Source organism: Rattus norvegicus, chromosome 2, assembly GCF_021556685.1.
Source record: "Rattus norvegicus strain SHRSP/BbbUtx chromosome 2, alternate assembly SHRSP_T2T, whole genome shotgun sequence".
Lineage (NCBI taxonomy): Eukaryota > Metazoa > Chordata > Mammalia > Rodentia > Muridae > Rattus > Rattus norvegicus.
The window spans coordinates 174,572,272-174,588,003 of record NC_141535.1 but is presented as its reverse complement, the minus strand read 5'-3'; the positions used below and the strand labels follow the sequence as shown (position 1 = coordinate 174,588,003).

At 41.5% G+C, this 15,732-nt stretch overlaps 1 long non-coding RNA gene across 1 annotated transcript in view; it reads left to right on the top strand.

The window, feature by feature from the left end:
* Nucleotides 1–15,732, top strand: part of LOC108350053 (uncharacterized) — a 54,090-nt gene that overhangs the window by 31,850 nt on the left and 6,508 nt on the right. The window lies entirely within an intron of this gene.

Genomic DNA, 15,732 nt, shown 5'->3' with positions numbered 1-15,732 from the left:
AAAAAAGCTGCGAAGAAAAGGGCCAAGTAACATACAAAAGCAGACCTATGAGAATTACACCAGAGCACAGACTATGAACACCAGAAGAGCCTTGTCAGAGGTCCTGCAGACTTTAAGGGAACACAAATGCCAGCCCAAGCTACTATATCCAGCAAAACTCTCAGTCAACATAGGTGGAGAAACCAAAGTATTCCAGGACAAAACCAAATTGAAACAGTATCTATGTACCAATTCAGCTTTACAGAGGATCCTAGAAGGAAAACTCCAATACAATGAAGATGCCTACACCAAAGAAAAGACAAGATATTAATCATCTCACAACAAAGCCAAAAGGAGAGAACCACAAGCACATAAAGCCTCCTACAAGACAAATATAACAGGAACCAACACTCATCTGTCTTTACTATTTCTCAATACTAATGGACTCAACTCACCAATAAAAAGACATAAGCTAACAGATTGGATACACAAACAAGATTAATAAAAAAGACAGACACTATCTCAGAGTGAAAGGATGGAAAAGGGTCTTTCTTCCAAGCAAATGGTTCCAAGAAACAAGCTGGAGTTGTCATCCTAATATCCAATAAAATTGACTTTCAACCAAAAGGTATCAAGCATAGTGAGGAAGGACACTTCATATTCATCAGAGGGAAAAATCCATCAAGAGAAAGTCTCAATTCTGAACATCTATGCCCCAAGTGCAAGAGCACCCATATCCATAAAAGAAACTTTACTAAAGCTCAAAACATACACTGAACCCCACACAGTAATAGTGGGACACTCCATCATTCCACTCTCAACAGTGGACAGGGCACTGAAACAGAAACTAAACAGAGACACAGTGAAACTAATAGAGGTTATGAACCAAATGGATTTAACAGTTATCTACAGAACATTCCACCCTAAAAAGAAAGAATACACCTTCTTTCTCAGCACCAGAATTGACCATATAATTGGTCACAAAACAACCCTCAATCAATACAAGAAGACTGAAGTAATCCCATGATCATATCAGACCACCGTGGCCTAAAGCTGCTCTTCAATAACAGCAAAAGAGACAGAAAACCCACATATGTATGGAAACTGAACAACTCTCTACTCAATGATGATTTGGTCAGGGATGAAATAAAGAAAGAAATTAAAGGCTTCCTGGAATTTAATGAAATGGTTGACACATCATACCCAAACTTATGGGACCCAATGAAAGCAACGCTAAGAGGAAAATTCATAGCACTAAGTGCACTTGTAAAGAAACTGGAGAGATCTTACACTGGCAACTTAACAGCACACCTGAGAGCTCTAGGACAAAAAGAAGCAAACTCACCCAAGAGAAGTAGACAGCAGGACATAGTCAAACTCAGGGCTGAAATCAACCAAATAGAAACAAAGAGAACAATACAAAGAATCAGCAAAACCAAAGCTGGTTCTTTGAGAGAATCAACAAGATAGATAAACCCCTAGCCAAACTAACTAAAGGGCCCAGAGGCAGTATCCAAATTTACAAAATCAGAAATGAAAAGGGAGACATAACTAAAGAAATGGAGTAAATTAAAAAAAAAATCATTAGATCCTACTACAAACGCCTATACTCAGCAAAACTGGAAAATCTAGATGAAATGAATGGTTTTCTAGACAGATACCACATACCAAAGTTAAATCAAGATCAGGTAAACTTTCTAAACAGCCCCATATCCCATAAGGAAATAGAAGTCATTAAAAACCTCCCAACCAAAAAAGTCCAGGGCCAGATGGATTTAGTTCAGAATTATACCAGACCTTCAAAGAAGACCTGATATCAATATTAGTCAAACTATTCCATAAAATAGAAACAGAAGGAACACTGCCTAATTCATCCTATGAAGCCACAATTACACTGATACCTAAACCACACAAGGACCCTACCAAAAAAGAGCTTCAGACCGATCTCACTTATGAAAATCAATGCAAAAATGTTCAATAAAATTCTTGCAAACCGAATCCAAGAACATATCAAAACCATCATTTACCATGATCAAGTAGGCTTCATCCCAGGGATGCAAGGTTGATTAAATATACAAAAATCCACTAATGTAATCCACCATATAAACAAACTCAAGAATAAAATCACATAATCATCTCCTTAGATGCACAAAATGCATTTGACAAAATACAACACCCCTTCATGTTAAAAGTATTGGAGAGATCAGGAATTCAAGGCCCATACCTAAACATAATAAAAGCAATTTACTACAAACCAACAGCCAATATCAAATTAAATAAAAAGATACTTGAAGCAATCCCACTAAAATCGGGGACAAGACAAGGAGGCCCTCTCTCCCCATATCTAATATTCAATATAGTACTCAAAGTGCTAGCTAGAACAATAAGACAACAAAAAGAGATCAAGGGGATACAAATTGGCAAAGAAGAATTAAAGGCATCACTATTTGCAGGTGATATGATAGTCTGCATAAGCGACCCCAAAAATGCTACCAGAGAACTTCTCTGGCTGATAATCAACTTCAACAAAGTGGCTGGATATAAAATTAACTCAAGGGTTGGGGATTTAGCTCAGTGGTAGAGCGCTTGCCTAGGAAGCGCAAGGCCCTGGGTTCGGTCCCCAGCTCCGAAAAAAAGAACGAAAAAAATAAAATAAAATAAAATTAACTCAAATAAACTCAGTAGCCTTCCTTTGTACAAATGATAAACAGACTGAAAAAGAAATTAGGGAAATAACTCCCTTCACAATAGCCACAGGTAATATAAAATATCTTGGGGTAACTCTAACTAAATAAGTGAAAAATCTGTATGATAAGAACTTCAAGTCTCTCAAGAAAGAAATCAAAGAAGTTCTCAGAAAATGGAGAGATTTCCCATGCTCTTGGATTGGCAGAATTAACATCAATGCAATCCTCATCAAAATTCCAACACACTTCTTCAAAGACATGGAAAGAGCAATTCTCAAATTCATCTGGAAAGGCAAAAAACAAAAAAATTAAAAAAAAACAACAAAAACAAAAAACCATAATAGCAAAAACAATTCTTAACAATAAAAGAATGGCTGGGAGACTCACCATCCCTGACCTCAAGCTCTATTACAGAGCAATAGTGGTTTAAAACTGCATGTATTGGCACAGAGACAGACAGGTTGATCAATGGAAATGAATTGAAGACCCAGAAATAAAACCACACACTGACATACACTTGATCTTTGACAAAGAAGCCAAAAATATACAATGGGAAAAAAGAAAGCATTTTGAATAATGGTGCTGGTCTAACTAGCTGGCTATATGTAGAAAAATGAAAATAAGTCCATATTTGTCACCATGCACAAAGTTCAAGTCCAAGTGGATCAAGGACATCAACATAAAACTAGATACATTGAATCTAATAGAAGAGAAAATGGAAAGAGCCTCGACTCATTGTCACAGGGGGAATTTCCTAAACAGAACTACAGTGGCTCACGCTCTAAGATCAAGAATTGATAAATGGGACGTCATGAAACTGGAAAGCTTCTGTAAGGGAAAGGACATAGTAAGACAAATTGGCAATCTACAGATTGGGAAAAAAGTCTTCACTGATCCTATATCTGATAGAGGGTTAATATCCAAAATATATAAAGAACTCAAGAAGCTAACCACCAAAAAAACCAAACAGCCCCGTCAAAAAATGGGGTATAGAATTAAACCGAGAATTCACAACAGAGGAATCTCGGATAGCTGAGAAGCACCTAAGGAAATGTTCGGCTCTTTTACCGAGACCCGTCAACATGGGCCGCATTCGCACCAAGACCATGAAGAAGGTGGCCCAGGTCATCATTGAGAAGTACTACACGCGCCTGGGTAATGACTTCCACACCAACAAGTGTGTGTACGAGGAGATCGACATCATCCCCCGCAAAAGCCTTCAGAACAAGATAGACCTACCTAAAGACCCAGAAATACCACTCGGAAATATACCCAAACGATGCCCCATCATGCCACAGGGGCACATGTTCCACTATGTTCATAGCAGCCTTATTTGTAATAGCCAGCAGCTGGAAACAACCCAGATGTCCCATGACAGAAGAATGGATACAAAAACTGTGGTTCATTTACACAATGGAATACTACTCAGCTATTAAGAATGAGGACATCCTGAGTTTTGCAGGCAAATGGATGGAACTAGAAAATACCATCCTGAGTGAGGTAACTCAGACCCAAAAGGACACGTGCGGGATGGAAATGGAAAAGAACTTGAAGAAAAGAAGGTCCAGTGACAGGCCCAAAGTGGGATCCAGCTCAATGGGAGAGGCTCCAAGACCTGACACCATTACTGAGACTATGGGACACTCACAAAGAGGGACCTATCATGACTGTTCTCCAAAAGACCCAATAAGCAGCTGAAAGAGTCAGATGCAGATATGTGCACCCAACCAGTGAACAGAAGCTGCTGACCCCTCTGGTTGAAATATGGAAAAGCTGGAGGAAGCTGAGGAGGAAGGCAACCCAGTAGGAGGACCAGCAGTCTCAATTAACCTGGCTCCCCGAGATCTCTCAGACACTGGATCACCAACAAGGCAATATACACCAACTGAGATGAGGCCCCCAACACATACACAGCAGAGGACTGCCAGTCTGGGTTCAGTCAGAGAAGATGTACCTAACCCTCAAGAGACTGGAGGCCCCAGGAAATTTAGAGGTCTGGTGGGGTGGGCGGGGTGGGGACATCTCATAGAAGCCGGGAGTGGGGTGTTGGGGAGGGTAGGTGGTATGGGATGTGGGATGGTCAGAGGGTGGACCAGGAGGGGAATAAAATCTAGAGTGTAAAAATCAGTAAAATCAAATAAAAGATATGGATTATGGTGTATACTTTCATTCATTATGCTCTGAATATCCGTTGTCTATATTCAAATATTTAAAAAGTCATGTTACTGAAATTCAAATGTATACAAAAGTGATAAATTTTCCTTATCGAACCATCACTTTTAATCTGCATAAGTAAATTAGTGAAAGACATGTGTTAAATGGTCACTAGTGCTTCAGACTGGATTTTCTTTTGCAACCGAAATGCCAGACCTTGTACTGTCACCATGTTCTTCCACAGGCAGAGAAGGAATCAAATCTTTAGATTATGTTTTGTTCAGAGAACTGGTGCTGTAAGAAGGTGAGGACTAACACCCTAAAAATACTTCATCTGTGAAATACATGGAAAATGCATTTCATCTGTGGCCAGCAGAAGGGAAGCAAGGGCAGTGAACCTTTTCTGAGCTCAGTCTCACCCTGTCACGTGCCCTGCACCTGAGAGCCATGGTGTCGGTGCCCTTCTCTCACATGTCTCCCTGCTATATTCTCTCTGGGTAGCTGAGTTCCGATGCCTATCAAGGATGTTGAAGCTTACATTCTTCAAGCCCCATCTGGGCTCTGGGGTGGGGTCTGGGGGGCAGGGCTAACACACGTGAAAGAAACTGTTAACAGTGTATACTGAGCTGACTCCTTTCCACAGTGAGGAGTGCAGACCTGTCTTTACAGTGCAAAACATACAGTTCCCTTGTCTGTCCTTCCTGCCCCCTTTCACTTCTGCTTGAACTCATTTCATACTGAGATGAGCAAAGTGACCTTTCCGAGTTTTAAAATTGGAGAGAAAAGAAATGAAGCAGGCTCGCCTTACCTCTTGATACAAGCTTGGGTCTTCAGGCTATACTTCCTGAAACTTGGCTGAGTCTAGAATTAGCAAACTCTCAGAGAAGCAAACATCGTCACAAAGGTTTACATGCACAGTAAATACAAACAAATTAGCAAATGAACAAGTGGATGTTTACAAGGAAGGGCTATTGGGATGACCAGACCCTCTGGCTCTTAACCTCGGGTTTTAGTCACACCATGTGACATTCTCTAGATGGAACAGATAACATTGGGCTTTTAAAACTTTTTAAACTTAACTTCTGAGTTGGAACCAAGGGCTTGCAGCCTTAAGGGATGTGGCTTTTGATTTTAGAGGATGATACAAAGTTGTGATGTTTTCATTCAAAGGTTGGTAGCTGTCTGTACAAAAGCAGGAGCACACTCGTTGATAGAAATGTGTAAGACATTGTGCTAAATGTCCGCAGAGGTCATGATAAACATGGAGAGATGAAGTGGAGCCTGCCTCTGAACCATTGCTCTGGGATGGCTGCCATCACCTCCGAGGGCGTGGAGCTGCTCAACAAAGGCCCGGGGGAACCTGGCAGTCATGGTTGAAACGGTTGAAGCACTTAGTGTTCCCCACACAAAGTCTCTTCACTTTGTAGAACTGGTGATCAGGATAAAATTGGGGAGCAATAAAATTTGTTGTGTTCCACAAAGCATCAAATAGGATTGAGTCCCAAACCGTTGATGCTTCAGATGTCCCCTTGCTCCAGCCATCCCAAATGCCACCCTGCATTCATATCCAGGGAACAAACCACAGGGATGACACCTGAAAAGTAACTAAGCGATTACTGAGAGACATTGAAGACTAGAGTCACTTCAGATGGTCCAGCAGGTCCCGTCTATGTCCTATAGGAACTGGGCCTAATGAATCTATGGCTGTCCAAAAGGCACAAGCGTCAGGTAATTGTGGAAGAGCACCTTGGGAAGAACTGACTCTCACCAGCCTTTTTGGCACAGATTTCAGAAACATACACCCCATTTTCATTTCAGTGATGGAATAGATTTCCTAACTGGAACTAATGTGTGGTCACAGTGAAAATGCTCTCCAAGAGACAAGCCAGTAAGGGCCAGAGCGAGCCCACCTACACTGCGACGCTGCTGCTCTGTCTGTTCAGCACCAAGGAAGGGCTCTCTCGCCAGATGTGGAAAGCACTTCCCTTAAAGAAGAAGTGAAATCAAGAAGCTTTGAAAAAATTCAGTGAAGAAGAAAGTCAGAGTCAGTGGCTCTCACCGGTCTCCAAGTCAGTGGACGCCCATTGCCAACACTAACCTTGTGCTGTAAAGTGTTCCACAATTGACTTGAAAAGGGTTCGAGTCAACTGGTACCAACTGGGCCCTGCTGCCACTAGACAGAGAATGTAGCTACATTTTCTTTGTGGGTGAGTCCGTTTCTTTGGTGGTGTGTGGAGTCCCCGATGGCTCATAGAGCTTTAGCTCCACCCGTACCCTGAACACTTCTACTCTGAAATCTATCAAGAATAAGGAACCAGAGGTTTAGGTCTTAGCTTATGTTCAGATTTTTAAAAAAGGATATCCAGTCTTGGGGATAATAATAGTATATTTTTAATACTATAAAATAATAGTTATTATATTCATTAGACCCAAATGTTAGGGGAGTACCCAACCACTTTTTGAGTGGGTTTAAGGTCTACTCCTTGAGATGGAAGCCAGACCTGATACTGTTAATGAGGCCAAGAACCTGATAGTCTCATTCTGCTAAGTGAATGGCGCTATGAAATGACCCCAAATGGAACATTGCTAGGTTAGTGCATTGCTGAATCCTTATCCGAGAAGCTTCTTGCAGGAGATGATAATTAACCCAGATACCTATGACTAAGCAGCAGGCAGGGAGTAAGAACCTTCGGAGCACTCAGCCCTAAATGGATCTTATCTCCGTCTCCCCCTCCCTGCTCCAAGGCTTGGATCTACGAAGAAGAGAAAAAGGAAAAGCCAGAGGTGGTTGACATTTTTAAGGAAACTGCATTTTCCAGACACCACAGAGCAGTTGCCTATGGACTTGCAGAGGCTGTAACAGCTTGCACAAGACCTGCACACCCAGACCCCCAAGCCAGACAAAATCCCAGCAGGGAGGAGGCCCATGAGCATGAATAGTCAAGCAGTTACTCTCATAGTGGCTGCTGGGAGAGGGAAGAGTCCGCTCTCTTCAATGGAGGGACACTAAGATCAAGGAGCAGTTGTCGAATACAAATAGGATTTATATTTCAGAGGCTTTTTTCTTGGGACATGTATTATTAGTCATCTGAGTATTCCCTGTACTGCAGAGAAGCTTTCAAGTTTCATGAGCCCCCCAATCCCCATCACATACACACACACACACACACACGCGTGCGCACACACACACACACACACACACACACACACACACACACCCCAACTTGTCAAATGTTGGTCTTGCTTCTCACACAACTGGAATTCTGAGGAAGCCATTGTCTACGTCTCTATCTTCCTTTCACACCCTAAAGTTTCAGTGTTTCTGCTCTCACATCAAGGTCTTTGATCCATTTAGAGTCATAGAGATAGATACAGGGACTGATTGTTTTCCTACGTGTAGATATCCCTTTTTTTCCAGCACTATTTCTCAAAGAAATTATATTTTCTTTGCTGTGTATTTTTGACATCTTTGTTAAGAAATGGGTGGCTATAGCTGTGTGGGTTTATAACTGGCTTCTCTTTATTTCACTGATGCACATGCCTGTTTTTGTGCCAGCACCATACTGGTTCTGTTAAGATGACCCTGTAATAGAATTCAACTAGAAACCATTTAAGGTGATCACTGCATTATTGTATGTACCATTATTGAACACACACACACACACACACACACACACACACACACACGAGTTTTCTGATGCTTTAGGCTCTATTCTTTATATATAGAATCCTATCACCTTCAAATAAGTATATTTTAAACTTCTTTCCTGTTTACATCTTATTTTCCTCATTTGTCTCACTGCTGTAGCTAAGACATCAACTGTTGTGTTGAATAGAGTGAAGAACGGTCATCCTTACCTTGTTCCTGATCTTAGTGACAACTGAGAGTTTCTCCGTCTTTCATGGTGTTGGGAACAGGCTTGTCATATATAGCACTTATTATATTGAGGTAAGTTCCTCACATACCTAATCTAGTCAGAGTTTCTATCATAAAGGAACAATGGAAAGAGATTTCTGTCCTTTAGCTAATCTGTGTGATTTATTACATGTATTGATTTGTGAATGTTAAATCACCTGAGTTTCTGGAGTGAAACCAATTTAATCATGGTGAATTTCACCACTTATCTGTTCTTGAATTAAAAATAACATTTTATTGTGATTTTTAAAAATGCTTTTGTTCATAGTGAGATTGGTGTGTAGTGTGTGTGTGTGTGTGTGTGTGTGTGTGTGTGTATGCTTATCTGGTTTTGTTATCAGAATAATGTGGGCTTTGTAAGTGGAATTTACATATTTCTTTTGTGTTTTATGGAATAATTTGATAAAGATGGATGTTCAGTCTTTAAAGTTCTGGTACAGCCCTCAGTATGCCGTCTGGACTTGGAGTTTTTAGCGTGGTGTGGTGTTGTGACCACTCGGCCTCGTCAGTTGTAGTAGCTTCTGTAAAATGATTTGTGTCGTCTTAGCTTAACTTTCATAGGCCTTACGTGTTTAGAAATATGTTCATTTATTTTCACATTTTCAAGTTATGAGATTATAAGTTTCCAAGCTATGTTATGATTTTTTGAATTTCATTGGAACTGTGATAATCTCTCCCGCTTCATCTGTAATTCCATTTCATTCATTTCTTCTCTCATCTTAAGTGCTTCTTTTCATACACTATGGGAGTCTGGCTTACTCTAAATGTTCCAAGTCCCTAACGTCTCCCTTTGAACTGCTTTCATTGCATCCCATAAGTTTTGGTGTATCGTTCAGTGAATCTTTATCTCACTCTTGGAATTTTAAAAATTCCTTCTTGATTTCTTCAGTGACCTATTTTTTTTCTAACAGTTGGTTGTTTAATCTCCATAAAGTTTTGTGATTCCTGTAGTTTCTCTTACTATTGATTTCTAGTTTTATTCCATGGTGGCAAGATAGAAGAGAAGTTAATTCAAATTTTATAAGTTTTTGAGACGTACTTTGCATTCTATTCTATGATATGTTTTAGAGAAAACTTCATGGCATACTGAGAAAAATGTGTATTCTTCAGTGTCTTGATGGAATGCTCTGTATGTAGATGTCCGGGTTCCTTTCAACCCAGGACGCCATGGAATAGGCTGCTTTTTTCTTTTCCTGTTGGGATGATTGGTCTATTGGTGAGAGTATATTGAAATCATCCGTTATTACTGTGTTAACATTAATCTAGACATCTACTAATAGTAATTTGATGAAAATCGATGCTCCTAAAGGTGGTGTGTATTGAGGGGACCGTAAGAATCTGCAAGTGTGTGGAATCCTGAATAAATGTGTGTTGTTGATATGAGATGACCATGTCAAAGATCCAGCCTTGTGGGAAAATGGCAAAACCTTTTCCTCAAGGTCAGGCTTAGAGGAATGGTAAGACTTCCATGTGCCGTGGCAGTGTGTATGTTTAAAATGTTAATGTCTCTGCTGGGTGTGGTGTTGCTCACCTTAAATCATAGCACTCAGGCAGAGGCAGAGGCAGAGAGGCAGAGGCAGAGAGGCAGAGGCAGAGGCAGAGGCCAGAGGCCAGAGGCCAGAGGGCAGAGGCAGAGGCAGAGGCCAGAGACCAGAGGGCAGAGGCCAGAGGCCAGAGGCAGAGGCCAGAGGCCAGAGGCCAGAGGCAGAGGCAGAGGCAGAGGCAGAGGCAGAGGCAGAGGCCAGAGGTCAGAGGCCAGAAGGCAGAGGCAGAGGCAGAGGCAGAGGCAGAGGCCAGAGGTCAGAGGCCAGAAGGCAGAGGCAGAGGCAGAGGCCAGAGGTCAGAGGCCAGAAGGCAGAGGCAGAGGCAGAGGCAGAGGCAGGAAGAACTCTGTGACTTTGAGGCTAACCTGGTCTGCAAAGAGAGTTCCAGGGCAGCCAGGGCTACATAGAGAAACACTATCTCAAACCAACCAACCAAGCAACAACAGCAACAATAACAACAGCAACAACAACAACAGCAACAATAACAACAGCAACAGTAACATCCCCCAAATTAAACAACTAAACAAAAAAACAAAAGAATTTTAATGTCTCATTGACGGGTTGTTCCTTTAGTCAGTATAAAGGATTTTGCTGTTGTTTTTAATCTTGTCTGACTAGCTTTGGTTTGGAATCTATCCAATTGTAGAATTGTAGAACCTGCTTGTTTCATTTCTCTGAAATAAACTTTTTCATCATTTTACCCTAAGGTGGTATCTCATTTTGATGATAACAATTAAATGGATCCTGTTTCTAGATGTAGTGTGTAGTAGTCTGTGTCTTTTAACTTGAGAATCGAGATTATTCACAATCACAGTTATTATTGAGAAGCCTGCTCATTCCTATTGTTCATTGTGTGCAGTAGTCTGTGTCTTTTAATTAGAGAATCTAGATTACTCATATTTACAGTTATTACTGAGAAGCCTGTTCATTTCTATTGTTTACTGAGTTTGTAGTGTTTGGTGTTTGCTTCCCCAATCCTCATTTAGTTAACTATTGCTCTGACATATTCCATTTTTTTCTACTCTCTTGGATGCATTTTTTTCTCTTTTGTTTGAAGAATTCCTCTCATTCTCTGTGAAGCTAGTTTAGTGATCTTCAATTATCTTAGCCTGCTCTTTTCATGGTTAAAAAGTTAGTTTCTCCTCAATTATGATAGATAATTTTGTTGAGTAAAATAGTGTGGGTTAGCAACTGTTTCCTTTCAGAACTTGAATTATATCATTCCAAATAAGTCTCACTTTAAAGATACTATTGAATGTATGCTTAAGCCTCACTTTAAAGATACCATTGAAAATATGCTATCATTTTTTCCTTCTATCATTCTCATAAGCTTGCTTTATATGTAGCTGGGTATTTCCCTGTTAGGCCCTTTTCTGGGGAAGATGAATGGGAAAGCCCAAGTTCCCTCATCAGTCTGGGCAGTTTTCTTTAGAGATATATGGTTATAAATAATAACCATATTTGTTTTATTTGTTTATACCCTCTTAAGTCCTCTCTCTTCTTTTGTTCCCTCACCAACTAACTTTTGGCTTAACATGCTGGCAGGAAAATGGGGAACTTTAGAGCTGGTTGGCCTAGAATGTCCCCTCGTTAACACTACTTTACAGTAAGAAGGCTTCCAGGCTTATCAATGGGAGCAACGTTGTGCTAAGCAGCAATCTTTATTTACTCTTTGAGGTCCATTGGGGCCCAACCCCCTCTAGCCTCACACATTGGCCTTTCTAAGCCAAAGAGTCACACTGAGTCATGTCCTGCCAGAGCCAGGGAATATAAAGAAAGCTCCCTATTGTGAGAGGCTAGCCCTGATGGCTTTTATACAGCCATCTGTGCAGAAATCTACAGAGGGATCACTTTGCTTTGGGAAACAAAGATACCAGAGATATCTTGGATACAAATGGAAGCAGCAAGATCTGGGACAGTGAGCAATGGGTATGCACAGGACAAGGGAAACTAATCCCAGGGGAACATACCAGAACCTGTCAACTCTCCCCCTTCTAGATTGGAGGTGACCCTTTATGCAGAGGACTGAGAGTGTGGAACAGGATTGGGCTACCTTCCACCACACTCTCGCATTTTGTTTTTGTTTACAGATGGGGACATTTCACTCAAGATTTCTACCCACTATCCTAAGATACATTAGAACCTAGAGACTCAAGAAAAGAGGCTTCACATCCTGTTCAATTCAGATATAACCTGCTCACGAGAGAGCAGCCTTGACTATAACACCATTCCTCAGATTTATTCTATGGGCAGGAAGGACCAAATTGATTCAGTTGTGTATGATGAGTCTCACTTATTACGTGTTAATATCAGATAAAGCTGGTGTACGGAGGAAACTTTGGCAGGGGCCGTACTTTTATAAGAAATTATCTGCCCTCCTGAGCAGGCCTCCATTGGGAACACTGCCCCTGAAGAACCTTCAATTCTCTATAAAGAGCCCCTCTCTCTCCAGCATCCATCTAAGCCCACAAGAGACCCCTTTCTCTCCTTCTCAAGAGATATTGTATTGTTATTCACCCTTGGTGAAACCAAAAATGAACCCTACAGTGTCTCTGTCACTGTTCTATTGCTGTGAAAGACACCATGGCCAAGGCAACTCTTATAAAAGAAAACACTGAACTGGGGCTTGCCTACAGTTTTAGAAGTTCAGTCCATTATCATCATGGTGGGTACATGGTAGCATGGGTGGCATTGAAGCAGAAGCTGAGAGCTACATCCTGATTCACAGACTGAGAGAAAGAGAACCAGGCCTGGCCACATCTTGTAATCCTTCCATTCCTATTGAAGAGTTTCACTCTCTGGAGACTAAGCATTCGAATACATGAATTATGGGGCCGTTCTTATTCAGCCACTATACAGTCCCCTGGAGCATTCTACCACGGTGATTTTAGGAGATCCTATGGGATGATGTCAAAGGTGAGGCAGGTACAAGATAGAATGAGGCCTGTCATTGGATGAGAAGGAAGGATAGGCAGGAGAAAAGTTTGAAGGGAGAGGAGAAGATGGGAACGGAAGAGGAGAGGAAGGAGAGAAGCCGTGGTGGAGGCCACATGGCAGCTGACGTTAAGATTCCATGCTGCACCTTTACAGGTTGTTATAAATGTTGTTAAGGGATGCATGTGTATTGGGCTTTGTATGTTTAGGTGGGCAATTATATCTTATCAATTGGATCAAAGTTATTGTTTTGTGTGTTTTTTCATGTAGCAATTTAAGTGTAAGAAAGTGTGCAGTGGCTGGTCTGGGCCTCCACGGAGTTGGGATGTGTGTTTCTGGCATGGAAACCTGCCTTGAGGACTAGATAGGTAGAGAGATGGCTGCCAGGCTCAGAGAGCAGCCTTCAGCAGTGTGATATGGGATGGAGCAAAGCGGGTGAGACTCTCTGCAGACTGAGAAGATATCTACCAGATATCTTGGGCACTGCGGTGACGGACTTAGTGGGGGATAAAAAGAGTGGTTTTTTTTCTATTTTTAAAACAACAAGATCCCATACTTGTTTGCAGAAGCTCTCTCTCTCTCTCAGGGCTTAATAGACTGGACACAACCCAAGTCATGCTGCTCTGATATGTATAAACTTCTCTTCTGTGGGCACTCCGAGAGAGTAATATTCCAGGCTACAGAGTTTCTTTGGGATCTCTTGGGGGAGAAGAAGAAAAATATCTCAAGACCAATCTCTGCAAACTCAAGTCACCTTCTTGGGTCTAACTTTAACAAAGGGCACCTGAGCCTTGTGACCATAATGACCACAAATACCATAATGTATTTTAAATTCCCTTCTCCATTACACTTTGAAAGAGCTAAGAGTCTTCCTGGGAGTTACTGGATATTGTAGAATTTGGATTCTTGGATATGCTGAACTTGTTAGGCCTCTTTAGAAGGGCGAATAAACTTAAACTCAGGGACATTCAAATAGGGATGTGGACCCTTGACTCTCCCCATGCTTTTCAGAACAGAAAGGGAGTCAGGCTCTTGCTTTGGGACTGTGCACTCAGTCCAAGTTTGCTGTGTATGTGGCAGAAAGAAAGGGGGTAGCTTTGAGTATGATTACATAATTAGTAGGCTTAACTGCTCACCCAATGGGCTACTTAAGTAAGACTTAGACCAGGTAGCAAAGGAGTCACTCTGGGCAGTGGCAGCCATGGGACTTTTGATTCTGTAAACTCAAAGGCTTCCCTTTGAATATTCTCTAATGGTTCATACCCTACATGATATAGGAAGTATTTTCAACTCTGTGGAGAATCTGTGGATATCAAATCACCATTGCTTAAACACCAAGCCCTCATGTTGGAAGGTCCTGGAGGAATTCTTAATGCCTATCAAAATTTAAATCCTCCACATATGTCCAAGAAGAGGGGGACCCCTCCGCTCATGTGAAGAGGCCTTCCTAGTGGCTAGTTGAGCAGCCCATCATGACTGAAATATTCAGCCTTCAAAGACTCCAGATTTAATATTGTAAACTGCAGGAGCTCTTTCAAGGACGGGATTAGATACGTGCTTACACTGTTTTGTTTATGCGTTTGGGCATCCTGCCTTGGGGCCTCTCCTCCAAAATTCTAGTGCCCACTTTATCCTGCTCTTTGCTTTCACTAAAACCCTTGAATTATCTGAGTAAGAGGAAGTCGATGTCTGTAAGGATTCTACATATGCCTTCCTAATTCTACATGCAGCCACAGGTATTTTGAGAAAATCCACATTTCTTTGCAGCAGCTCTCTCAGACATAAAAGGTGGGGCATGACCCCAGACCCCATGCAAATCTCTGGAGGGAAAGTGGCCTTTTAAATACCACTGAAGCCATCATTAAACATTCACAGAAAACTCTTAAACTCTTAGATGCTGTCCTTCTTCTCGTTCAAGCTTCTGTAATGGACATCAAACGTTGGAAAATCCTGTGGCTAGGGGAAATCAAGCCGCTGCCTCCAAGTATAAATGGACAGCTCTGGGTAATAAACAGCATGTGACACTCCCTGCTCTTTGGGAAGAGTTCCTGCTGCCTCCTGAGAAAACCCAGTACGCCCCCAGCAAAGGCAAAGATTAAGTGCAGAAACTAGTATGCTAAACATTAGTAACTGATTTGATGCACAGATGATCAACTGAACCAACTTAAAAACAAGTTGACCATATCTTTTCCCCGCACATGGATCCCCTCTTATATTGATGGGAGGCATGTGGCTTTGTATGGATTTACTGGAGAGAAATTTAAGAGCTTTTAGTAACAGTGTGTCATCCCCGATTTCCAAATGTGCTCCTCAGGTGATCTCACAGGAGAGTGCAAGTGTGAAGATGTTCAATGGACACTGCGTTCATCCTATGAGAATCTGAAACAACTTTAATGTCCATCAGTCGTCAAAAGTGTTAAAGTGTTGTGAGAGTAGATGATGTCTCTGGTCGATACATTTAAAACTGTTAAAATGAATAGCATTTGGTGGCACACAACTGTAAACCCAGTACTTGGGT